The sequence below is a fragment of the Vulpes lagopus genome, chromosome 7 (assembly GCF_018345385.1).
Source record: "Vulpes lagopus strain Blue_001 chromosome 7, ASM1834538v1, whole genome shotgun sequence".
NCBI lineage: Eukaryota > Metazoa > Chordata > Mammalia > Carnivora > Canidae > Vulpes > Vulpes lagopus.
The window spans coordinates 31,637,008-31,662,959 of record NC_054830.1 but is presented as its reverse complement, the minus strand read 5'-3'; the positions used below and the strand labels follow the sequence as shown (position 1 = coordinate 31,662,959).

The 25,952-nt window shown below is 38.6% G+C and overlaps 1 long non-coding RNA gene across 25 annotated transcripts in view; it reads right to left on the bottom strand.

Moving 5' to 3' along the window:
* Nucleotides 1-25,952, bottom strand: part of LOC121494882 — a 364,318-nt gene that overhangs the window by 329,072 nt on the left and 9,294 nt on the right. Inside the window, exon 3 of one of the 25 annotated variants that reach the window (XR_005988902.1) lies at nucleotides 21,605-21,684. The exons of the other annotated variants lie outside the window; for them this stretch is intronic. This is a non-coding gene — a long non-coding RNA (uncharacterized LOC121494882). The remainder of the gene's footprint in view (nucleotides 1-21,604; nucleotides 21,685-25,952) is intronic. 25 annotated transcript variants of the gene reach the window in all.

Sequence of the window (25,952 nt, the reverse complement as noted above, 5' to 3'; positions counted from 1 at the left end):
TCTTCCTCTCTGCTTGTGTCTCTGCCTCTCTGTGTCTCTCATGATTATGCCTGTGTCTCTGCCTCTCTCTGTCTCTCTCATGATTAAGTAAATAAAATCTTTTTTAAAAACTTCAAGGTAGGGATCCCTGGGTGGCGCAGCGGTTTGGCGCCTGCCTTTGGCCCAGGGCGCGATCCTGGAGACCCGGGATCGAATCCCACATCGGGCTCCCGGTGCATGGAGCCTGCTTCTCCCTCTGCCTGTGTCTCTGCCTCTCTCTTTCTCTCTCTCTGTGTGTGACTATCATAAATAAAAAAATTAAAAAATTAAAAAAATAATAATAATAAAAAATAAAATAAAAACTTCAAGGTAGGGTGCTTTGCTGACTTGTGGAATGTTCTTTACTTTTCTACCCACTTTTCCTGGTGGAAGGAGGCAGAGGAAGAGGAGGAGACACTCAGTGGTCTTTGCAATACCCCCCAAATATGTAGTTGATTGAATTCTCAATAAGCAATATATAAGTCTACCATTGAGAAGTATAAAACACGAATTCACTAAAAAGATGAAATTCTACTAAGTTTAAGACCTACATCCCCTCTCTTCTACCTGCCATCCAAATTTTTAAATTGTGTCACCTCTTATTTTTGTGTCTGTGGCATTACAGTGGAACATCATTAGCTGTCTCTAGGACACCTGTATCCCGTTGTTTGGTTGGAAACTAGTTTGAATCATGTAGAGAATGAAAGCTAACCTTGACTGAGCTCCTCGTCTGGACAAGGCACCATGCCAGATGTTTACACCTGGTGGTTGGCTCATTTAATTATTAATGTATAATGAACTCTTAAGCATTTTTACACTGGTGGTAGATAATCTTTAATCATTAAAGCAATACATGCTTATTTAAGAAATGGAGGCAAAAGTGAAAATAAACTGGGGGGACGGGAACAGTCCCCAAAAGTAATCACTATTTAGTATATTTCCTCAAAATAATTTTATTAGGTTTGGCTTAAAAAAGCTAGTTCTAATGATATAATATGCATAATTATAATATATATATTCTTCGTATAATTAGGCATAATTGCAATAATAAAATACAATGATTTAAAATTGCTTTTTAGGTTAACACTAAAACTGCTTTTTGACATGCTGTGATCACATTCTTTTTAAACAGCTGCATCTTATTCCATCTAAGGCTGTATCATATCTGTCTCAATCACCTTGAGGTTGAGTTTTGACATTTGAAGCAACTTATGAAGGTTAGGGGAAAAAAAACTCACATTGTCATTTCAACTTAAGAAGAAATCCAATTTAAGCTATGCAAAGCAATCAAAATCTTTAAAAATAGGGACTCCTGGGTGTCTTGGTGGTTGAGCATCTGCCTTCAGCTCAGAGCATGATCCCAGGTCCTGGGATTGAATCCCGCATCGGGCTTCCCACAGTGAGCCTCCTTCTCCCTCTGACTATGTCTCTGCCTCTCGCTCTGTGTCTCTCATGAATAAATAAATAAAATCTTTTTAAATAATCTTATAAAGATTTTATTTTTTTTAAAGATTTGTATTTTTATTTATCCATGAAAGACACACAGAGAGAGAGAAAAAAAAGAGAGAGGCAGAGACACAGGCAGAGGGAGAAGCAGGCTCCATCCAGAGAACCTGACATGGGACTTGATCCCGGGTTTCCAGGATCATGCCCTGGGCTGAAGGCGGGGCTAAACCTCTGAGCCACCCGGGCTGCCCTTAAAAAGATTTTACTAAAAAAAAAAAAAAAAAACAACCTTCAAAAATATATTAATATACTTTCACTTTAAAATTATTCAGAGGACATGCATGAGATAGAATTTCAGTGAGCATATTAAGAGGCATTCAAATTATTAAGTATAACTGCAATATATTCTCATGTCTTCCCTCACCCCCCAAAATAATTCTGCTGAAACCTAAACTTCCTGAGTTCTGTATGTACTTTTAAGAGATCATTAAAAACATATGGCAGAGAGATAAGGAAAGAGAGCTACCATTTGTAACGAGGAGCTATCCTGTCCCACTGGCAGCATCCTTTGGTCATTTGATTTTAATGTATTAGTTTCCGAGGACTGCCATAACGAAATACCACGGAGCAGGAGGCTTAAACAACAGAACTTTACTTTCTTACAGTTCTGGAAGCTACAGGTCTAAGCTCACGTGTTGGTGGGGCTCATTTGCCCGGAGGCTTCCCCCGGGCCTTGCTGACGGCTCCTTTCTCACTGTGTCTTCACATGGTCTCTGCTCGGTGCACACAGAATCTGAGTCCAGATTCCCTCTTCTTATAAGGACATCAGTCATATTGGATGAGGGCCCACCCATAGGACTTCATTTTACCTTAATTACCTCTTTAAAAGCCCTGTCTCCAGATACAGTCATATTCTGAGTTCCTGGGGGTAAGAACTTCAACATGTGAATTTGTGGGTGGCAACACAACTCAGCCCATAACACAGAGCGCAAGTAGCAGCAAGATCTCTCCTTTTTCCTTTCCTACTAGGATATCTTATTAACAAAGAATCTTCCTTCTGAAAGAAAAGAAAGAAACAGATGTAACTCCTCTCTAACACTCCCCACTCTACACCACCACCAAGAAAAAAACATTTTTTGAACCTTTTTTCTTTATTCAAAGTCTCCTATCACATCTGCACTGGGCAGGTTTTCAAATCTTGGGTAAGATCTCAGAATAGCAATGGGCACAACTTTTGCACTAAATTCCTTTAAGAAATAGCCACAGACTTGTTGCAATTTCCAAGAAGAAGAAGAAGAAGAAGAAAGAAAAGAAAGAAAAGAAAGAAAGAAAGAAAAAAAAAGAAAGACAAGGAGGAAGAGGAGGAGGAGAAAGAAAAAAAGTAACAATGTAAATGCCTTTGCCATTGTTGACATACCCTTGAGACCAGCTTCCTGGTACTTGATGCCACAGAAACACTGTTCTTCCACTATCCCCTAACTGTTTGGCCCAATTGGGACCCAAACCAAAAATAAACCCTATCTTCTTGGAACCCAATCATAGAATTTATTACCAAATCCAAACCTTTAAAAAATCTCCGCACCCCACCCCACTTTGACATGATTCTAAATTTTAAAAATAAACAAAACACTTAACTTTGTAAAGATTTTGTTAAATACCAACCACCTAAACTTAAATGTAAGAAAGAAATAGATTCTAAGTGGAAACAGTCCAGGGAAGGCTCTGCTTTGAAGAAACGGCCACTGGCTCTTTTGTTCTTTTATTTTTGTAGGAGACACGGTGAGGGATTTTGTATCCCCTTCCATATCTTTTTGTGAAATCTAATCCTGTTTTGCTAGAAGTTTCCTTCCCTGTTCAGTTTGCCATGCCAGGGGGGTGAAAAGTTGCATTTTAACCCAGCATAGGGCTTTCTCAAGTTTATTAACACGGTACTGCGGAGGCAAAGTCAGTCCCCCAGTGCCTGCCCTGGCTCCCAGATGAAATATCCACTTTCCCTATGATATGTTATTGCAAATATAATACCAAAAGATTATTATATTTTGGACTAGGTGACTGATTCTGAATTTCCTGGCTCTCCTGAAATGAAAATAAAAGTCCACACAATACTGTAATGGGAACACATCTGGACAGACCACTTTTCCTTTCCTATAGATGGTGAGAGTATGGATTGAAATGTAAGACTTTAGGATATTTTCCTGTTTCGTGAACTTAAACGGACAAATGTAGACCCAGATCACCTGCATGGAGAAGGGAGGGCCGCCCCTTCAGTCAGAAGCCTACCAGCTATGGATTATTCCATGTGACAGAGAGGACAAGACTATACTCCTTGAATCTGCTTTTCTTTCAAAATATAAGAAGATGAACACCACTGGCCAGAGCAAGTGTGGTCATTGCGGGCTAATTAGCTTTCTGCTACTCCACAGACAAATGGCAATCCTAAACTCTCCCCTTTGCAGGAAAATAGGAACCCAAGGGGAAACACTGGAGAGTTTTGGATTGGATGGATTCAGGAAAAAATCCCTAGAAGAATCACTCATGAACAATTACCTGCCAATACACTTAGCACAACAGCAGTAGGAATCATTTGTTAGGCTTCTATTTATTAAATGTCAGTGTCTTCTACTATAAATTCTATGAAGGCAGGGATTGATTGAAGGAATGAAGAACTGAAAGAAAGGATAAATAAAAGAACCCTAGAAGTATGGGATTTGAATTATGAAGTCTTCTATATGAGATTTAATTCTGTAATTCTAATTTTTTTTAAACAAAATGCCTGTGTTCCTTATACCAGGCTGAGGATTTTAATCTTTACTTCTCTGAAAGAAAAATAGCTAATATTTTCTAAAAGTTGTTTGAGTTCCTGATTTTTTGATGACCAACTGTCCCAGTTTGCCTGAGACTGATGAGGTCCCCAGGATATAGAACTTTTGGTACCAAAACTAGGAAATTCTAGGAACACTGGGATGAGTGGGTCATGCTGCAATATGAACTGGTTTTTTTTTATTCATTTTGGTCTCATTTAATCCTCACCAAAGCACTATTAGATAAGCAGATACTTTTATTATTCCATTTTACAGATGAGACTATGAAGGGCTCAGGCATGTAAGCAACAAAAACTCATGACTGTCTTATTCAGGAGCTTAAGGTCTAGCTAGCATGAAGCTACACTGTTTCATATCACAAAAATGGGAATTTGGGGGCACCTGGGTGGCTCAGTCTTGGTTAAGTGCCTGCCTTCAGCTCAGTCATGAGTCCAGGGTCCTAGGATCCAGCCCCGCATTGGGCTCTCTGCTCAGCAGGGAGTCTGATCCTCTCTCTGCCCTTCCTCCTTGCTCATGTGCATTCTCTCTCTCTCTCTCTCTCTCTCTCTCTCTCTCTCACACACACACACACACACACACACACAAAGATAAATAAAATCTTTAAAAAAGGAAAAAGGGAATTTTAGTAACCCCATGTCATGGATCTTACCCAGTTATTGTAATGATGAGAATGAATTCATGTGTAGCATGTTGCTCTCTGCAAAGCCCTTTCTGGTTTCACCCTACAGTTAAGGGATGCCATTAAAACTAAGTTATAGTCAACTCAGGCTGACCATCTTTTGGGAACTTTGTGGCCCATTACTCTGGGCTCTAGTGAACCATTTTCAACTTCTGTTTATAGAGAAGACACAGAAAATAGGAAGAGGAAAGGGAGAGAGAAATTAATCTTCATCAGCAAGTTATTTCCTCCAAAGGGACTTTCTAATCATTATTGTAACAAAATATTTCTTTTTCCAAAGTCTGTGCTAAGGTTGAGAGCACAACTTGAACTGAAGAATAAATGAGTGCCTTAAAGTGGTGAGGTTGTAAATTGCTCATCAGGTCTGAGGATTCATGGTTGGTTGCCTCCTTTTTATTTATCTCCAAGAGTTCCTGGTCCTTCACCTGGGATTGCTCCTACTCATATGTATTTTTCAGTTTAGCCAAATCTCAAAAGTGATAGGCAAGAAGAAATTTAACAAGCTGGGGGAGACAGATGCATTCAACAAACATGCTAAAACTTTTTTTCAGTAGTAGGTGAGCAGACTTACACACTTTAACAGAAAACAAATTCCTTAGGAGATGAAGTATTTGACTACATACCCGAATCTTGAAGGAAACACAGAAAACTTACTTGTTTTCAATTATACCTGATGTATTATTTTTGTAATGTGTGATGATTTTTTTGGACACTTCTTTGTTCCTGCCCCCATTGCCTTTAAAATTGGGCACAAAACCTCATCTTGACCATCAAGGCTTTCTACAACACATTTCCAGTCTCCTTTCCCTTTGTTCTCCAATCTTCTTGTCAAATTGGACCTTGCTGTCTTGCCTTCATGCTTTATTCAGGCTGATGCTTCCACCTAGAACTCCTGCCCCATTCTTCATCGCCACCTGTGAAACTTGTAATGGATGTCTCTTTCTCCTCTTTATCAGCTTAAAGCACTTTTTTTTTTCTGAGACTCACTACTGCCCAAGCTTGGTCCATGGGTTCCTGGGGCTGAAACTATTTTAGCCTCTAGAGTTGGGCATGTGATCTAGAGCTGGTCAAACAGAGCTAGTGGTGTATTTTGTTGGATTTATCAGGAGAGAGGCATTCCCTTTTGCTAGTGATAGAGCTGTTAACAAGGGGAGCTTTAGAGAGCTGGTGTCCATCCTTCCCTCCATTAGGAAAAAGCTTGTCTGAAAACAAAGTCGGTACAAAGCAAAATAGTCAAAGGATGGAAAGACTGCTCTCTTAGGCCATCATTTAGATATCCTGGATCCAAATCCCCCTAAAGCAGGATACCCCCAGGTTTTTTTAGTTAACAAAGCTGATGCATGTTTCAATTTTTGCTAAAACTTATTTGAGTTGGGCTTCTGTCAGTAAAAACCAAAATCCCAAACATCTCCATTACACAAAACCCTACTCTTAATTATGGGTTCTTTCAAAGGCCACCAAATCCTAAAGCTTTCTTAGCTTCCAAAGAGGGTGAGGCTTTTTTTAGTTTAAAATCTCCTAATACTCTGTATTTTTACAAAGTAGAGGAGCAAAGGCTCAATGTTAAGGCTTTTAAAAAAACAAATTATTTTTAGAGGTGAATGGGAAAATATTAGCGAACAACATAGGATTCACTTAAGCCACGTGGCAGATTTTCTGGCACACCTGATACTATATTTTCCCATCCCCTTTTTGGTTACAGGTGTATTAAAAATTCTGAGTAGTTTTTGCTCACTGTTGGTAGCTTTGTTAAATTAGCAGAATCCTTCTGGAAAGCAGCATAAAAATGCATCAGTCATGATAACTCTTTTGGATTTATTCAAATGAGATAATACAAAAGTAGAAGCTGTTCATTCCATTATTACTGGAAGAGCACAACTGGAAATTATTTTAGTATTCCACAGTAATAGACCATAACCACCTCTTTCTTTTCTGAGACCAGCTTTGAAATCTTCAGGTAGTGGTCCTAGATACCATGATGTTATTCCAATGCCTGGAACTAGAATGACTAGTTTCCAGCGCCCTGGAACTAGAATGACCCTTCACAGTTGTCCTGTACCACCTGTCATTAAATGTCGGCTGCCTTGGAAAAGACACATGACTTTGGATGAAAAGGCCATCTTCAGGCAAGGCCAAGTCCCGGGGAGGAATTCAACTGAGAGCTTGAAGCAGCCACCACTGCCAACATCTGGGAGAAGAAGCATCTCAGTCCTGAAAGGGGGATCTGGGCTGTGCAGATCCACATCCCTTACAGGGATCAACACTGATGCACGATGAACCAACAAAATGTTATCACAGAAGAGTTTGGAGTGGGAGACAAGGAAGCCAGAAGTGGGGAGGCAAGTTTACAGAGTGTTTGAGGCAAAGTCCACAAACTCATGTGATCTTCGATGCCACATGGTCCCTGCCCTTCTCTGTGCCTGGTTGTTCAATGGTTCATTGGATTTAATTTGTTTCTGTTACCAAAAAAACCTTAAATACTTTGCCAACTATCCTCAAATTATTATGAATATGATGTTATGCAGCCATCAAAATAATGCCATTATTAAAATGATGTAAAGCACAAAAATGTGTCCAAATATAATTTTAGGTGAAACTAACAGAAAACAATATTTCTCTGTATAAACATTAGTAAGTAAAAGTAATAAATGCATCCAAGGACATTATCAAAAAAATAAACAGACAATCTATAGAATGAGAGAAAGTACTTCTAAATCATATACCTGATAAAGGTCTAGGATCTAGAAACTATTAAGAACTTTCAACTCTTACAATTCAATAACAACAAAAACCCAACCCAATTAAAAAATTAGTAAAGGACTTAAACAGTCCCTTCTCCAAAGAAGATAGACAAATGGCCTGCAAATACAGGAAGGGATCCTCAATGTCACTAATCATTAGGTAATTGTATACTGAAACCACAATGAGATACCACTTCATATTTATTAGGATTACTGTTTTCCAAAAAAGAAAGGAAAGGAGAGGGAGGAAGGGAGGGAAGGAAGGAAAGAAAGAACAAGAGTTACAAATATGTTCAGAAAATTAAACCCTTAGATATTTTGGGTAGGGATTTAAAATGGTTCAGCCACTGCAGAAAATAGTTTAGTGGTTCTTTAAAAAGCTAAACTTATCATAAAAAGTTACCATACGTAGCAATTCCACTGGGAGGTATATAACAGAAAAAGTGAAATCAGAGACTCAAACAGACATACACAAATGTTAATGGTAGCTCTATCCACAATAGCCAAAAGGTGGAAACAGTCCACATGTATATCACAGAGGAATGAATAAACAAATAGTGGTATATCCATACACTGGAGTACTATTCAGCCATCGAAAGGAATGAATTACTAATATATGGTGCAGACTTTGAAAACATTATGCTCTGTGAAAGCAGACAGACACAAAAGGCCACATGCTGTATGATTCCATTTCTCTAAAGTGTCTAGAATAGGTAAGCCCACTGAGATAGAATGCAGATTGATGGTTGCCAGGGTAAAGGGGAAAGGAGAATGGGTAGCAACTCACTTAATGTGTATAGGCTTTTCTTTTGGGGTAATGAAAATGTTTTGCAAGAAGATAGAGTTAGTGGTCACATGACCCTGTAAGTGCGTTGATTGCCACCAAACTGTTCACTTAAAAGGGTTGAAATGTGAATCTCACCTTGATTTTTTTTAAGAATAAAAAGAAAAGATAATATTGTAGGAGTAATTTGATTAGAAGTAGTTTTCAAAATGTATCACCATGTCCCATGTATATAGGCAGATTCTTTTGGCTTTGGGCAATTATTTGCATCCTAAAAGAATTAGATTATTATGAGAGTACCCATGAGTGTACACATGATCAACATATTCCTGATGGAGAGAGTGCTCCATGATGAGATATCCCTCAACGGTATCATTTTGATAGAAAGCGCTTAGCAGCTGGCTCTTGTCCTTCCCAAAAGTCTCAATCCTGTCATTTCATTGGGCTCATTTGATACCATGTTTCATTGTATGCAGTCGGACCTCACTTACACTGTATTGGCAGGGTTTATGGGTAGCACCTTTAAAAATATTCTCATTAAGTCTTTTATTATAAATCTTCTAGTATAAAACAGAACTATAATATAGTTCCTTCCGAACATTCACATAGAAATGGAAATAGGAAATAAAAAATACTCCTCATTCTATCACCTAGAATTAAATTTTGGATTTAAACATATGTGTATACACATGTACGACCTATACATATATACAGTTATGTAGGTGCATTTTGGAAAACAAATAGTACTATGCTGCATGTATGCTGTATATTTTTCACTTTCTATCATTATGAGTAATTTTCTTTGTTCTTCTAAAATAGCATTTTTAATGTATAGGTGGACTGTAATTTATGAACCTGGTTATCTATTTCATACATTTCTGCAGTCTAGTCTTTCATTGTGCTCTTTTTAACATTCCTTCAATCATAGCTACATTCTTTTGGCAAGGGAGTAGCTTCCAATTTTCACTAAAATATTTCCAATTTCACTATAAAGAATATGGGATGGAATGCCTCATATTTGAGCCTTTCCATGTATTATTATTTTCTTCAGATCATCTTTTTTGGGTTGAGATGTAATTAACATATAACATTAGTTTCCGGTGTACAACACAATGATTCCATATTTGTGTGTATTGTTAAATGGTCAACACATTAAGTTAAAATCCATCACCTAGTTATATATTTTTGTTCTTGTGATGAGAATTCTTAAGACCTACTTTCTTAGCAACTTTCAAATATATAATGCAGAACTATGAGCTATAGTCCCTGTGCTGTACATTATATCCCTTGGACTTCTTTTGTAACTGGAATGTTGTACATTTGCCCATTTTGCCCACCTCCCTTCCTCTACCTCTAGCAACCAATCTGAGTTCAGTATTTTTGTTTGCTTCCTTGCTTGTTGTCAGATTCCACCTATAAGTGAGATCATATGGTATTTATCTTTTTCTGCCTTATTTCACTTCTGGATGCCTTCAGGGCCGATCCATGTTGTCACAAAGGGCAAGATTTCCTTCTTTCTTATGGCTAATAGCCATTGTGTGTATTTACATATACATACACTATATATGAATATATCTCAAATTCTTCATTGATCCATCTATTCGTGGATACAAGTTGCTTCCATGTCTCAGTTATTGTATATAATGCTGCAATGGACATGGGAGCGCACGTATCTTTCTGAGTTAGTGCTTTCAATGCCTTTGGATAAATACCCTGGAGTGGAATTGCTGGCTGATATAATAGTCCTGTTTTCAGTTTTCTGAGGAACGTCCATGGTGGTTTCCATAGTAGCTGTTCCAGTTTGTACTTTCACCAACAGTGTACAAGGGTTGTCTTTTCTCCACATCTTGTCCAATACTTCCTACTTGCTGTTCTTTTGATAAAAAAGAATAGCTATTCAAACAGGTATGAGATGATATCTCCTTGTGGTTTTGATTTGCATTTCCCTGATGATGAGTGATGTTGAGCAACTTTTCAAGTGCTTGATGGCCATCTGTATGTCTCTTTGGAAAAAAAAAATGTATATAGATCCTCTGACCATTTAATCATACTATCTTTTGCTACTGAGTGGCATGAACTATTTTTACATTTTAGATATTAACCCCTTCTTCTCAGCTATATGACTAGCAAATATTTTCTCCCATTCCATAGGTTACCTTTTCATGTTGATGGTGTCCTCTGACATACAGAAGCTTTTGTTTGTTGTTGTCTACTTGTTTATGTTTGCTTTTGTTGACTTTGCTTTTGTTGTCAAATACAAAAATAAAAAAATAATTGCCAAGACCTATGTCAGGGAATCTGTTTTCTTCTAGGATTTTTATGCTTTTAAGTCTTGCATTCAACTCTCTATGCATTTTGAGTTTGTGTGTGTGTATGTGTGTGTGGTGCAGACCAGAGGTCCAGTTTCATTATTTTGCATATGGCTGCTCAGTTTTCCCAGTGCCATTTATTAAAGAGACTATCCTTTCCCTATGGTATATTCATGGCTACTGTATCATAAATTAATTGATGATATATTGATGGATATATTTCAGGGCTTTCCATTCTGTTCCGTTGATCTGTCTCTTTTTATGCCAGTACCATACTATTTTGATTACTATAGCTTTGTAGTATAGTTTGAAATCAGGACATGTCATGCCTCCACCTTTGCTTTTCTACTTCCTTGTCCCAATTACTTTGGCTACTCGGGATTGTTTTTGATTCTACACACATTTTAAGACTGTTTGCTTTATTTTTGTGAAAACAGCATTAGATTTTTGACCGAGACTGTGCTGAATCTGTAGACTGTTATGGGTAGTGCAGACATTTTAACAATGTTAATTCTTCTGATCCATGAGCATAGACTATCTTTCTGTTTATTTATGCCTTCTTAAATTTCTTTCATCAGTGTCTTATAGGCACAGTTATATTCTTTTTAATCTTTTTTAAATTTTTTATTGGAGTTCAATTTGCCAACATATAGCATTATCCAGTGCTCATCCCTTCAGTGCCCGTCACCCAGTCACCCCAACCCCCCGCCCACCTCCCACCTCCCTTTCCACTACCCCTTGTTTGTTTCCCAGAATTAAGGGTCTCTCATGTTCTGTCTCCCTTTCTGATATTTCCCACTCATTTTCTCTCCTTTCCCCTTTATTCCCTTTCACTATGTTTATATTCCCCGAATGAATGAGACCATACAGTTTGTCCTTCTCCGATCGACTCACTTCACTCAGCACAATACCCTCCAGTTCCATCCATGTTGAAGCAAATGGTGGGTATTTGTTGCTTCTAATGGCTGAGTAATATTCCATTGTATACATAAACCACATCTTCTTTATCCATTCATCTTTCGATGGACACCGAGGCTCCTTCCACAGTTTGGCTACTGTGCACATTGCTGATAGAAACATCGGGGTGCAGGTGTCCCGGCATTTCACTGCATCTGTATCTTTGGAGTAAATCCCCAGCAGTGCAACTGCTGGGTCGTAGGGCAGATCTATTTTTAACTCTTTGAGGAACCTCCACACAGTTTCCCAGAGTGGCTGCAGCAGTTCTCATTCCCACCAACAGTGCAAGAGGATTCCCCTTTCTCCACATCCTCTCCAGCATTTGTTGTTTCCTGTCTTGTTAATTTTCCCCATTCTCACTGGTGTGAGGTGGTATCTCATGGTGGTTTTGATTTGTATTTCCCTGATGGCAAGTGATGCAGAGCATTTTCTCATGTGCATGTTGGCCATGTCTATGTCTTCCTCTGTGAGATTTCTGTTCATGTCTTGCGTCCATTTCATGATTGGATTGTTTGTTTCTTTGCTGTTGAGTTTAATAAGTTCTTTATAGATCTTGGATACTAGCCCTTTATCTGATGAGTCATTTGCAAATACCTTCTCCCATTCTGTAGGTTATCTTTTAGTTTTGTTGACTGTTTCTTTTGTTGTGCAGAAGCTTTTTATCTTGAGTAAGTCCCAATAATTCATTTTTGCTTTTGTTTCCCTTACCTTCATAGATGTATCTTGCAAGAAGTTACTGTGGCCAAGTTCAAAAAGGGTGTTGCCTGTGTTCTCCTCTAGGATTTTGATGGATTCTTGTCTCACATTGAGATCTTTTATCCATTTTGAGTTTATCTTTGTGTATGGTGTAAGACAATGGTCCAGTTTCATTCTTCTGCACGTGGATGTCCAATTTTCCCAGCACCATTTATTGAAGAGACTGTCTTTTTTCCAGTGGATGGTCTTTCCTGCTTTGTCGAATACTAGTTGACCATAGAATTGAGGGGCCAGGGATCTCTGGGTGGCGCAGCGGTTTGGCGCCTGCCTTTGGCCCAGGGCGCGATCCTGGAGACCCGGGATCGAATCCCACGTCAGGCCCCCAGTGCATGGAGCCTGCTTCTCCCTCTGCCTATGTCTCTGCCTCTCTCTCTCTCTCTCTCTCTCTCTCTCTCTCTGTGACTATCATAACTAAATAAAAATTAAAAAAAAAAAAGAATTGAGGGGCCATTTCTGTATTCTCTATTCTGTTCCATTGATCTCTGTGTCTGTTTCTGTGCCAATACCACACTGTCTTGATGATCACAGCTTTGTAGTACACCTGAAATCTGGCATTGTGATGCTCCCGGCTCTGGTTTTGTTTTTTTAATATTCCCCAGGCTATTCAGGGTCTTTTCTGATTCCACAGAATCTTCAGATGATTTGTTCCAACTCTCTGAAGAAAGTCCATGGTATTTTGATAGGGACTGCATTAAAGTGTAAATTTCCCTGGGTAGCATGACATGATACTGTACATAGAAAACCCAAAAGACTCCACCCCAAGATTGCTAGAACTCATACAGCAATTCAGCAGTGTGGCAGGATACAAAACCAATGCCCAGAAATCAGTGGCATTTCTATACAGTTATATTCTTAAAAATTAATTCCTACAACTAGAAATAGCTAGGCAAAAGGAAAATTTGGAAGTTTTGGTATGTTTTGACAAATTGCCTCTTAGGTTACCTGATTTTCCCTTCCAACTCCAGGGTATAAGATTGTGCCACAGTTCTATATCCTTAGCAAAACCATGGTTCTCCATAGTAACTGCTGCCAAGTGTATTATGTTATGCTTTTAAAAGTTTACTTTTGATTAGACAACATATAATAAGACAGTTTAAATATCAAAGGAGCCAAAGGGTGCACAGGAGAAGTCTCTGTCCCACGTATGTATACCATCTCCCTCTTGGAGCGACCCGAATTAAGTTTCTTACGTATCCTTCAGAAATAACTTATGTGTTCCTAAGTGGTGGAAGCCTAAATAGAAGGTCTGTCCTTTGCACATATCTATATAACTTGAACATAGATAGCCTCTTCATTCTTTTTTATGGTCACATGTTTTTCTATTATTGAGTGTTACTTATTTAAAAGCCCCCTTTTGCTGGACATTTACCTTGCCTTTTGGCTTTTGCTGCTACAATGTATCTGTGGATTATCTTGTAAATCCATCACTTTGTGCATCCACAAGTGTGTGTGCAAGTTCAATTTCTGGGTTACTGGATTCAAGGATTTTTTAAAACGTTTTTGTTATTATCAAGAAGAAAAAAAGAAAAAGGAATGTGGGAGAAAAAGAAAAGAAAAAATAAAATTTAGGGAGTCTGGTGGTTATTAAATGGTGGGAAATGTCACATATTTTTCCCAGATTGCACATCTCTGAAGTTTCTGGTTTTCTTTCAATAGTCTCCCTCGTCTGTTAAAGGGGTTAGAAATTTCAAAAGAGTAGGGGCAGGAAAAAAAAATGGGTGCTAAAAACCCAATAGCAGAGCTGCTTCTAATCGTACAACAGCTGTTTTACCATCAGCTGGATTCCGATAAGGAAGAACAAATGCCTTAGAAAAGGGAGGGCTAAGCCTTTAAGCCCTGGAGGTGATGTTACACATTTTCTCTTCAGAAATCCAAAATGAAAATATGTTTAGTATTGGAAAATAATTTTCCAGAGATGAGATCATCTCCAACATAAAGGATTAAAACTTCAATTTTTTAAAAAGTTGCTTTCACTTATTTTAAGTAAACTTTAAAACATAACATGCAAACAGCAAAGCATGCAAATCATAAGTGTTCAATTCATGAATCTTCACAAAGTGAACAGATCTCTGTAAACACCACCAAGATCAAGCAAAAGATCATGATCAGCTTTGCAGAAGCCTCCATTATACCCTTCAAAATCACTATCCCTCCACAATCACCGTTTTCTATCACCAATAAATCATTTTGTCTGTTTTCTAACATTATATAAATGGAAAATGTACGATTCACTTTTCTGTGTCTGGTTTCTTTTGCCTGACATTATGTAGAATTCATCGATGATTTTAGTTTTAATCTTGGTGCATGTGTGTGTGGGGGTGTGTGGTTTCATTCATTCCACAAATATTTACTGAGCATCCACTATAGTTAGGTACCATATGAGGTACTGAGGAAACCGACCATGACACAGACAAGGCCTCTGCTTTCCTAGAATTTAAGTAAGCTCTGGCTCTGAAAATGAATATCTGAGGATCCAAAAGTCATTGCTTTCCAGGGAGACAACACAATAACTCAAAAGTATCCAGCTGTCTAGAAAGTCATAGGTACGGTCAGGCTCAAGTGTGCTCCAACGGATTTCTGCATGTTCTGCGGGATCTCCTAGCATCCTTTACTTGCTTTGTAAGAGATAGAGGCTTGCAAAGTAAAAATCTCAGTTGCCTTTTCAGAGTTGCATTCCAGCACAGCTCCTTGACTGAACAATTGTAACACGTCTGCTAGGCAAGACTCTGGGGAAGGAAGCTGTATCTTTGAAATGCTATTTCAAACAGGCTTGTTTTGCAGGAAAATTCACAGAGAATAACGGCCACACAATGTTTTGTTTTAAGTTATAGTGTCTGCTCTTGTCTCGGTTTAAGAAATGGGTTGGGAGAAATACTTCTTGTGGTCACGGGAGATTTTTAATTAACCCTGAAATCAAGAGGGGATACAGAGACTATTATTTCAAGACCGCACAGAGAGGCAAATAGTCTAGTGCGTGCATATGTTAACTTCAGATTTGACAGTAATTATTGACGTTTGTGACTTTTAAAACATCCAATATTGGGGTAATTTAATGTGTATCTATCAAAAGCCTTAAAAATATTAAGCGCATTACAAATCAATCTCAAGTCCCCTCCATCCTCAAACCATCCTCAAACATGTCCCCTTTCCCTTTCTACAAGTATGGATTTAGAGTGCGTCTTTCTAGACCTTTCTCTATGCACAAACACACGTTAGCTGTTCTTCACATAATGGATATATATGTGTCATGCTGCAACTTGCTGTCTGTCCTTCAACGACATTTCTTTATATCTTGCCAGTTGATGTCTAACTGGTTCATTCCTTTGAACCACTGTACAATATTTCTGCTGCATGAACATATCATTCTCTATAAAGTAGCCATTCTTCTGCTGAGTTCCCGTAGTCTGGTTTTTCATTATTACAAGCAATGAGGCCGTGACCATCTTTGACATGCATTCTTATGTAAGCGAGCAAGCGTTTCTCCAGGGAACACATCAAGAAGAGACTAGATCATGCCATTGCTTCTTTAAAAGAAAGTCTTGGTCCGTAACTGTAGGGAAGCTCCCTGAAGGCTGTGTAGGACTTCACTTACACACATACCATTTACAAGGTATCTGTATCACTAGAACCCAGCACAGAGCCTGCCAACCTGTTACTGCCTTCCACAACACTAGTGGAAGGCCCTGGTTTACTTTTTATCTCTTTATTTCTTTATATCTTGGTTGGTTCTTCCTTTTCTACCAATCATTTAGAAGGTAGTGTCCTGGGGCACCTGGGTGGCTCAGCGGTCAAGCATCTGCCTTTGTTTCAGGGTATGATCCTAGAGTCCTGGGATCGAGTCCCACAGCGGGCTCCCTGCACGGAGCCTACTTCTCCCTCTGCCTATGTCTCTGCCTCTCTCTCTCTCTGTGTGTGTTTCTTATGAATAAATGAATAAAATCTTTTTAAATAATAAAATAAAAGGTAGTATCCTGGGGCACCTGGGTGGCTCCGTTGGTTAAGAATCTGAATTTGGCTCATGTCATAATCTCAGGGTCCTGGGATCCAGCCCCGCATTGGGCTCCCTGCTAGTGGGGAGTCTGCTTGTCCCTCTCTCTAAAATAAATAAATAAATAAATAAATAAATAAATAAATAAATAAATAAATAAATAATCTTTAAAAAAAATCAAATAAAAGGTAGCAATTCTAAGGTCTTTGTTCTTGGCTTTCTCTCCTTTCTCCAGGATCTTTTTTCCTCAGTCAGAAGCTTTCTTCCCTGGCTGCATGTCAGAATCAACAAGGGACCTCTTAAAATTTACCAGTGCCCCCCTCAAAAAATAAATAAAATTAAATAAATAAAATTTATCAGTGCCCAAGCCCATTTCCCAGAGGTTCTCACTTTATTGGCTTACAGTGGGATGGGTCCCAGGTAATTGTGTTCTTCCTCATGGCTTTCCATCTGATACCAATATGAGGTTAGAAGGGAGAATCGTTGCCCTAGGCTAATGATTCTCCAAGGTTCTAGCCAGTGGTAGTACCACCATCCCTTTGCATTTGTTAGAAGTGTTAAGTTCTTAGATCTGACCTCAGAACTACTGAATTGGGAACTGGGGGCAGAGCCCTGCAATATCTTTCCAGATGATTCTAAAGCATGTTAAATAAATTTTGAGTATCACTGTCTTGGGTGATCTCATGCATTTCTCTGACTTTATAAGCATGTAAAAGAAACATTGCTGTTTCTCATCTTCAACATAAATTCCTGAACACCATCTGCCTAAGTGACATTCCACTAGAGTGGCCCTCCAGCATGCACCACGCTTCCAGCTCCACTCCCACCTGCCCAAACTACTTTTCCCTCAGCCTTCTTCACCTTAGTGAATGACATCAATATCCTTCAAGTTGCTGGAGTAGAAATGTGGAATTTATTTTAGAATTTTTTTTAAAAAGGTAGTCTACTCAGCTTAAATCCCAGACGATTAAGAAAAAAAAAAAAAAAAACAATAATGAGATTCTCCCTCCCATCCTCATCTCCTGTCATGCTGAATGTGCTCTGCCCCCACAAACTCATATGATGAAGTCCTAACCCATGATGTGACTTTAGAGACAGAGCCGTTAAGGAGGTACTTAAGGTTAAATGAGAGAAATATGGGGGCCCTAATCCAATCAAGAGAGGTCTCCTTCTTTCTTTTAAGAAGAGACATCAAGACTTCATGAGCGTATAGGAAAGGCCAGGTGAAGACACAGCCAGAAGGTGGCCCTCTGCAAGCCAGAGTGAAGTCTCACCAGAAAATAACCCTGCCAGTACCTTGATCCAGCCTTCACACAACTGTCACAAAATACATTTCTGTTGTTTAAGCCACTCAGTTCTGTGGTATTTTCGTTACAGTAGGCTGTGATGGTTAGTTTTATGTGTCACCATGACTGAGCCACAGGGTGTCCAGATATTTGATGAGACATTATTATTCTGGGCATTCTCTGTGAGGGTGTTTTAGGATGAGATGATTGCTTCAATTGGTACACTAAGTAAAGCAGCTTGCCCTCTATAATGTGAGTGGGCCTCATATAATCACTTGAAGGCCCGGATAGAAAAAAAAGGCTAATGCTTCCTCAAGTGAGACAGAATTTTTCCTACCTCACTGCCTTCAATATGGGACATCCGCTTCTTTCCACTTTCAGGCTGGAGCTGAAACATAGGCTCTTCCTGGGTCTTGAAGCTGCTGGTCTTCAGCTGGAACTAAACCATTGGCTCTCTTTGTTCTCAGGCCTCTAGGCTTGGACTGGAACTAACTCATTAGTTCTCCTGGGTGTCCAGCCAGCTGACTTATTCTGTAGGTACTTGGACTTGGCAGCCTCCATAAACACGAGCCAATTGCTTGTAAAAAATTCCCTATAATAAATCTCTTTATATATATGTTACACAATATGTGTATATAATATACACAAATACACACACACACACATATATATACACATACACACACATCTTTTTGAATCAGCTTCTCTAGAGAACCTCAGCAAACTAATAAATTCCCCCATTTATCCAATTCCCAGTCTTCCTCGCAGTGTAACCACTGAGCTTAGCTTCTTGTGTATCCATTCAAGTTTCTTTAGAATATATGAGCAGACAAAAATGTTATTTTTCCCCATTTTTTTACATGCACACATAGGCATGTAAAAAGTACCGTAACTGACTATATGTATGAAGAATTTGCCTGATAGTTAAAAAACTAGTACTGGCATAGTTTTAATTGGATTTTTTCTTATTATAAATAAAATCAAGTACCTTTTCACAGGGGCACGCCATTTGTATTTCCTTTCTCATGAGCCATCAATCAACACCTTTTTCAGATTTTTCTTTTGGATAGAAGGGAAGATCTCGTTCTGTGTGATGAGCTGAAAATATAATTTCTCAGTTTGTCATTTATTTGACTTTTGGATTTTGATTAGGATGTTTCTTCTCACACAGAATTTGTTTTTGCTTGTTTTGTAACAAAGTTAAACATTTCAATTTTTTTTCTATATGGCTTGTGAGGTTTTGAGTTATAACTAGGAAGCTTTCTTATGCCAAAGATATAAAGTATTTCCTCCTCTTTTCTCCCAGATCTTTCTTGATTTAACTTTTATATTCAATTCTTGATTCATTCGATGTGGATCAAGCATATATTTAAAGTGTGAGGTACAGATTCAACTTTATTATTTTTAGTTAGTAAGTTTCAAAACCATATGGCTACCATGTCATTCTAGCACTGTGTTGTGAACAGCCTATGTTTTCCCAGAACGTTTCAGAAGTCATCTCTTTTAGAAACAAAATTCTCACAGTTCATGCTATTTCTGGATTTTTCTAAAATCTAGCTTCTAGATTTTTCTAGTTCACCTAATTTACCTTTTATTGAATTTTCTCTTAATTCACAATCCAGTATCACTCTATTTATTTATTTATTGAGATTTTATATTCTATTTTAATATCTGGTATTAATACTAGCAACACAGAGATAAATTGTTCTTCATTTTCAAAGTTTTCTGAGCTGCTCTTTTTCATTTATCTTCCCAAACATACTTTGGCTTAATTTGTCTCATTCAAACAAACAAACAAAAATAACAGAAACAAATTGTGAGTATTTGCATTTGGGGTTCTAATCATTTTGTAAACTGTTTCAGGAAGAATGGGCACCTCTGTGATGGTCAAGCATCCTGTGAAGAGGGTATCTTCCCATTTACTCACATCTCCTCTGAAGACTTTCTTAGTGTTGGAAAAATATCGTTCACTTAGGCAGGACACATTTCTTGGTATTTCTATTCCCAGTGATTTCATTGCTATTATATGTGTGGCTTCTATTCTCTATGTAGTTGTTATTTGTGCATTAAAAAATAGCAATTTCTGCATAAGACCTGGTGGGACTCATTCTTGATGCCCCCTTCTCTCTCATCTCCACAATAACATCCTTCACCATATCCTGTTGGATCTACTTTCAAAATATACTCTGTACATGTCCACATACCTCCACTAGTTCAAGCCATGGGAACATCACAATACCTCTCCTTGACTCCATCCTCCACACAGCAGCTAGAGGGATCTTTTTAAAATGACAAGAGCATCTTGTCATCCCCTACCTAAACCATTTCTCTGTCTTCCTTTGCACCCAGAATGAAATGCAGACTCATCTGAAGGCCCTCTAGTGCCTAGCTTCTGGCTCCCCTGAAACCATCTCTTTGCTCACAGGACTCAACCCACAAGTGCTTCTTAAGCATTCCCACTTCTTTCCTATTCCAGACCTTGCCCTGCTGTTCTCTCTATGTCTGGAATATTTTTTTGCCCCAATCTTGAGGTGGCTGGCTCCTTCTTATTCCCTTACTTCTCAACAATGTCTTCTGGTTCACTTCATCTACACTGTCACCCTTTTAATCTCTGCAAAATTTAGAACAATGTTTAATTATATACCCGTTCACCTATTTATCTTGTGTATTTACTTCCCCCCTAGACTGTGAACTCCAGTGATGTCTGCAAAGTGCATGGCATTTAGATGTTCAAAAAATATTATTAAAGTATCCTCTCAGGGTTTGGGAATGCTTTTACTTTTTTCCTGCTACTCAGCTGTTATTCTGCATTCATATTTTAAATCCACAGTTACTGTATATAAAATGCTTATATTTCTAAGTCACAGGCTCCCCTTGAACTCTTTTCAAAAGCCTTGCTTATCATAAATCTCTTTCTGGTACTTGTTCATGTATGCACAGTACATATAAGGTTATTTTCAAATACTGAATGGTACAGAAAAAGCTGAAGTTATGCATAATTTATGAGAAAAGTTTCCCTAAGGATGGTGATACCGTAATATTTTCTACATATATATTGTCTTTGTATCTTAAAATTTTCTTATTAAGAAAGTTGTATTTTCTTGTAAAAATTATTAAAAATATGGAAATGGTTATCACAGAAATGTAGAAAGGATAAAAGATTTCCATAATCCCCAGTCCCAGAGATCACAGTCCTATGGTCATGGTTTGATGTATATCCATCTTTCTAAATATTTTTTTCCTATGCATATCCTGTTCTAGCACAGGCTGAGATCTTGTGGTTGACACTTTATTTTGTTTTTATTACCCTAGGACCCAATTAGATGAACAATTCTGGAATTTATTTGCTTAATAATACATCTCAGACATGTTTATGTCCTGCAACACACAGCTCTTCCTTACTCTTCAATCATCGTCTAATATCTCATTGAATTTACTGTTTCTTGATGGTTATCTTCCCTTTTCACCTGGCCAGTAAAGTGGGGGAGGAGATTGTCTTGAATTGTGTCTTTTTTTTTTTTTTTTTAGGACCTCTGTCACTCCTTGACTAAAGGACCAAAATCACTGCTCATAGAGTTATTTCTCTACTGTGATCTCTGTTTTGTCAGAAAAAGTACCTTAGAGCAAATACAAATTCTGTGAGGAATTAATGAACTGAGTAATCTACTGTAAGAAGTGCTGCTTACAAAAAGTTTACACTGGTGCATTTGTGTTGTGTACCATAAGTAGAATTCAGGCACCACCACCACTGCCACCACCATGGAAAGATTGCCCAAATGAAAATTCTACCTCCAAACCCTTGCTTCTTGTAACTGTACCTCTTGCACAGAGCCCAAGAGTAGCTGAAGTTTATTCCAGTTACGCTTGCCGTGAATGCCACTGATACGTACTGTCAGACCTGTTTTTGAGTGGGGGAGAAACAAGTGCAAAGCCAATTATTTTGCCAACATCTGATAGGGACACAACAAGGCACTAATTGCTAGGCTTACATTTCAGGAAGCAACTTATTTTGTGTTATTGGTGCCAATTAATACAAAGGTAGTGCATGGTTAATATGCCACTTACAACTGGCACTGATTTGCTGTCACATAATCTCCTTGCCAGGTCAAGCTGGGACATGCGACACATTTATGTTTTTGCACATTAATTTGGAAAATGAAGGTACTCCTCCCTGCCCCCCAGCCTCTCTCTCTCCATTGTCCTTGGTGGTCACAGTAGCTGAGATATTTTGATAAGTTCTTTGTACTGGGCCCCCACTAAAGCTCATCACAGGGAATTCAAAATGTGAACTACTTTTACAGCTTCAAGGCAAGCCTTTTGGCTATATGCTGTTTTCATAGCAAGGACCAAAGGCAGCCTGAATCACACTAGGATCCTGGGCTGAATGAGGGCCACAAGAGTTTATAAAAATGGCAGTGAAAAAAAAATAGCAGTGGCATTGAGACAACTGAAGATGACTAGTGTTACCAAAGACCAGTCTTACATTTAGGTGAATGAGTGGCTTAGGGTGCTGGAAAGACATTTTCCTCCTCAATATCCACTTCGCTTGCTGTTCAGAATTCCATCATTTCTGAGTCCCTAAAGCAGACCCCCTACTGGCCTCTTCCCCAGTGGCCCAATATCTGAATGTCTATTAATGTCAAGATTTCTGCTCTTCAGGATTATATTCCTGAGCATAAATATGTATCCTGTATGAAGCTTAATAGAGCTTAAACACATACAACAGTCAGTATAATGTCATGGCTTAAGGGCATCAGCCTTGAAATCAGAAAGCCTGACTTTGAGGGGTGCCTGGCTGGTTCAGTCAGTTGGAACATGTGACTCTTGAGCTCACAGTTGTAAGTTCAAGTGCCATGTTAGGTGTGGACCCTACTTTTAAAAAATGTATTTTATTATATATCATACATAATCATATGTAAATATACATTTATAATATTTATAATATATTTAAAATATATATTAAATAATTACATGTAAATATATTTTTCAATCTATTTTTAAATATATATATATATATTTTTTTTAAGAAAGGAAAGAAAGGGGAAAAGAAAGTCTGGCTTTGAGTCCCTACTCACTAGCTGTGCAACCTCAGGTAAGTTATGTATCCTCTCTGGGCCTTCATTTCCTCCTCTGAAAAGTGGGACTAAAGGGATTCCTGTTTCATTGGGCTGCCAGGAGGATTGAATACAGTATTATCCATTGTGCCTAGAAATAGAAAGCCATTGTTAAGGGTTGCCATTATTATAATAAATACCACTAGGACAGACAAGCCATTAAGCATCATCTGCAAAGGAAATTACTTTTTTGCATGTGTAATAATTACTTGCCATAAAAAAAACATTTTTTAACGTTTATAGGGAAAATTATGTTTTGATTATTTAAAAATTCTGCCAGGAAAACAAGAGGCCCAGGGCTTGAAAAAACACTAAATTGGACTTATATGCTAGAATTGCTAGTTTAAGCAGAGTATGAGGGAGAGGAAAGCTGTTTTTAAAAACAAAAATAATTTTAAAAGGACTAGGAGACTAACAGCACGGGTAAGTGTAGAAGAAATACATAGTCAAAGAAATATTAGCACGCACATGACTTATTTCATTTCCCAGGAGGAGACAGGCTCATAACTTGCTGAAAGAGGTTAACAGGAAAGGGGTGCTAGGTTGACCGCATCCTCTTCTGTCAAACTGCATCAGAAATCACTCTTCCTAACTAGCAAGTGGGTTAGAGTGAGGCCACTGATTTGAACAGAGATCACTTACTATATGCCACTACTAAGCCAAGATTTTCATTGGTCAATTCATTGTCACACCATCCCTTTGAGGCAGGTAACTCCGATTACCCTGTGTTAGGATATACAAAGGATATGAAAACTGCCATAATATTTGTCTTTTACTAGTCACACTCACGATTGTGAAGTAGCCATCAGGGAAAGCCTAGCTCTGAAAATTTCTACTCTGACAAAAGGAACCGTGATAAGATTCTAATTAAAGCAAGTCTTGCCTCTCATGAGTAATGATACCATGAAAAACAGACATTATGTCCATTATCCCTGGGGTTTCCTGTGTGTGTGTGTGTGTGTGTGTGAGTGTGTGTGTGAGTGTGTGTGTATGTGTTGTATACGAAAGAATGACTTTCACTAATTAAAGGAAACACTGACTCTGAAAGCTAGAAATAATTGTGGGGCAATAGTTAACTCCTTAATTTAAGATACATTTATTAAGTGCCTGTTACATACCACCGAGGGGATACAATGGGAGATTGATCTGCTTCTCGCCCTCATAACAACAGAAAGTGTAGGGACCTCTGGGTGGCTTAGCGACTGAGCATCTGCCTTTGGCTCAGGGCATGATCCCAGAGTCCTGGGATTGAGTTCCCCCCCTCACTGGGCTCCCAGCAGGGAACCTGCTTCTCACTCTGCCTATGTCTCTGCCTCTCTCTCTGTGTTTCTCATGAATAAATAAAATCTTAAAAAAAAAAAAAAACCAACAACAACAGACAAACTACTGTGAAACAATGTAGGACAGGAGAATTTCAAGGCTTAGAGGGTATACTGGCATCCCAGCGCATCTCAAAATACTCCAAGAATTATCAGATTCCATGCTAGCATATATATAACACACATCTATGTTGAACATGCTCTTTCACAAAATGGTGACATTGTATTTGCACACACCGTATTGCTTTCTGATTTGGCTTCAGTTTCAAAGTGGTTTGGATCCGAGCTAGCAGTCCCATACTTCCAAATCATTTGTAGTTATGAGTTGAACCCCAAGTCTGAAAGTTTCAGTCCACAAGGTATCAGAGGGGATGGAATAAGGATTCGAAGCCCAAAGAGTCTCATGTGAATATTAATGGGATTCATATGGGGCTCCACACCCTAGACAATAGCAGAAGTATGGTCTTCTGGAACGACAAGTAAGCCTGGAACACCTGGTGAGTTAAAAACTTTGTAGAACTGCCATGAGCTAGTCATGAGTATCTAGAGCTACCTTACAAATTGGAACTATGTCTTTCAGAGTAGGCATAAGAAAACTTCTTTAGAACTTTAGATTTAGCATTAAAAGAAAGAAAAAGTTCTTTTTGAGAGAGAGAGAGAGAAAGTGCATAGGGGAGAAGCAGAGGGAGAGGGAGAGAGAATTTTAAGCAACCTCCATGCCCAGTGTGGAGCCCAACACGGTGCTCAAAATTATGACCTTGAGATCATGACCTGAATCAAAATCAAGAGTTGGATACTTGACTGACTGAGCCACCCAGGTGCCCCAGAAAAAAAAGTTCTTAAAGATCGTATTCATCAGGCCAAGTATAAAGGCGGAATGATCAAGAACAATTAGGTGTATGTTTTCACATTACCAGGCTGCTCTGGTTAATGGAGATCATGAACTTTCGAGGTAAAGTTCAGACCTCAACTTAGCACATTCTAGCTCTGTAATGCTGGGCAAGTCACTTCACTTTTTGAGTCTTATTTTCATCAGATGTAAAATGGGGACAGTAAAACCCAGATGGCAGGACTGGCAATGAGAATTAATTAGCACAAAGTACAAACTCAAGAGAGCCTTGTACTATTATTTCTAACAGTAAAACTCATATAGCTTTCGATATACTAATGGTATACAATTATAGCTTTTGCTACATTTCCCTTTACTTGAAGTTAGTATTTGAAAGACTTTTGGGGTACCGGGGTGGCTCAGTGGTTTTAGTGCCTGCCTTCAACCCAGGGTGTGATACTGGAGACCCAGGATCGAGTCCCACATTGGGCTCCTGCATGGAGCCTGCTTCTCCCTCTGCCTGTGTCTCTGCTTCTCTCTATCCCTCATGAATAAATAAGTAAAATCTTTAATAAAAAAAAAAGAATTTAAAAAATACAGTAAGGTCCTTTACCCATGTGGCAAAAAAAGCTGATAGTTTTTCCCTACCTCCACTAACCAATGAGAAAGCGTATTGCTCAAGGTCAGAGTTGGGCTACCACCCGTTCCCTGCTTCATCCACCGGAACCCTGTAAAATTCAGTACCTAGGCTTATCTATTCCAGAAACCACGCACTGCTGACCACTCAGGAAACTATTCACTTTAATTCTGGCTTCTGGTCTCTCCCTATCATTTGGGTGTGGATTTTCCCTTTCTGTAGAAATAGATGGCTTTGCTTCAATTCTCCTTCCTGCTCTTTCCAGTG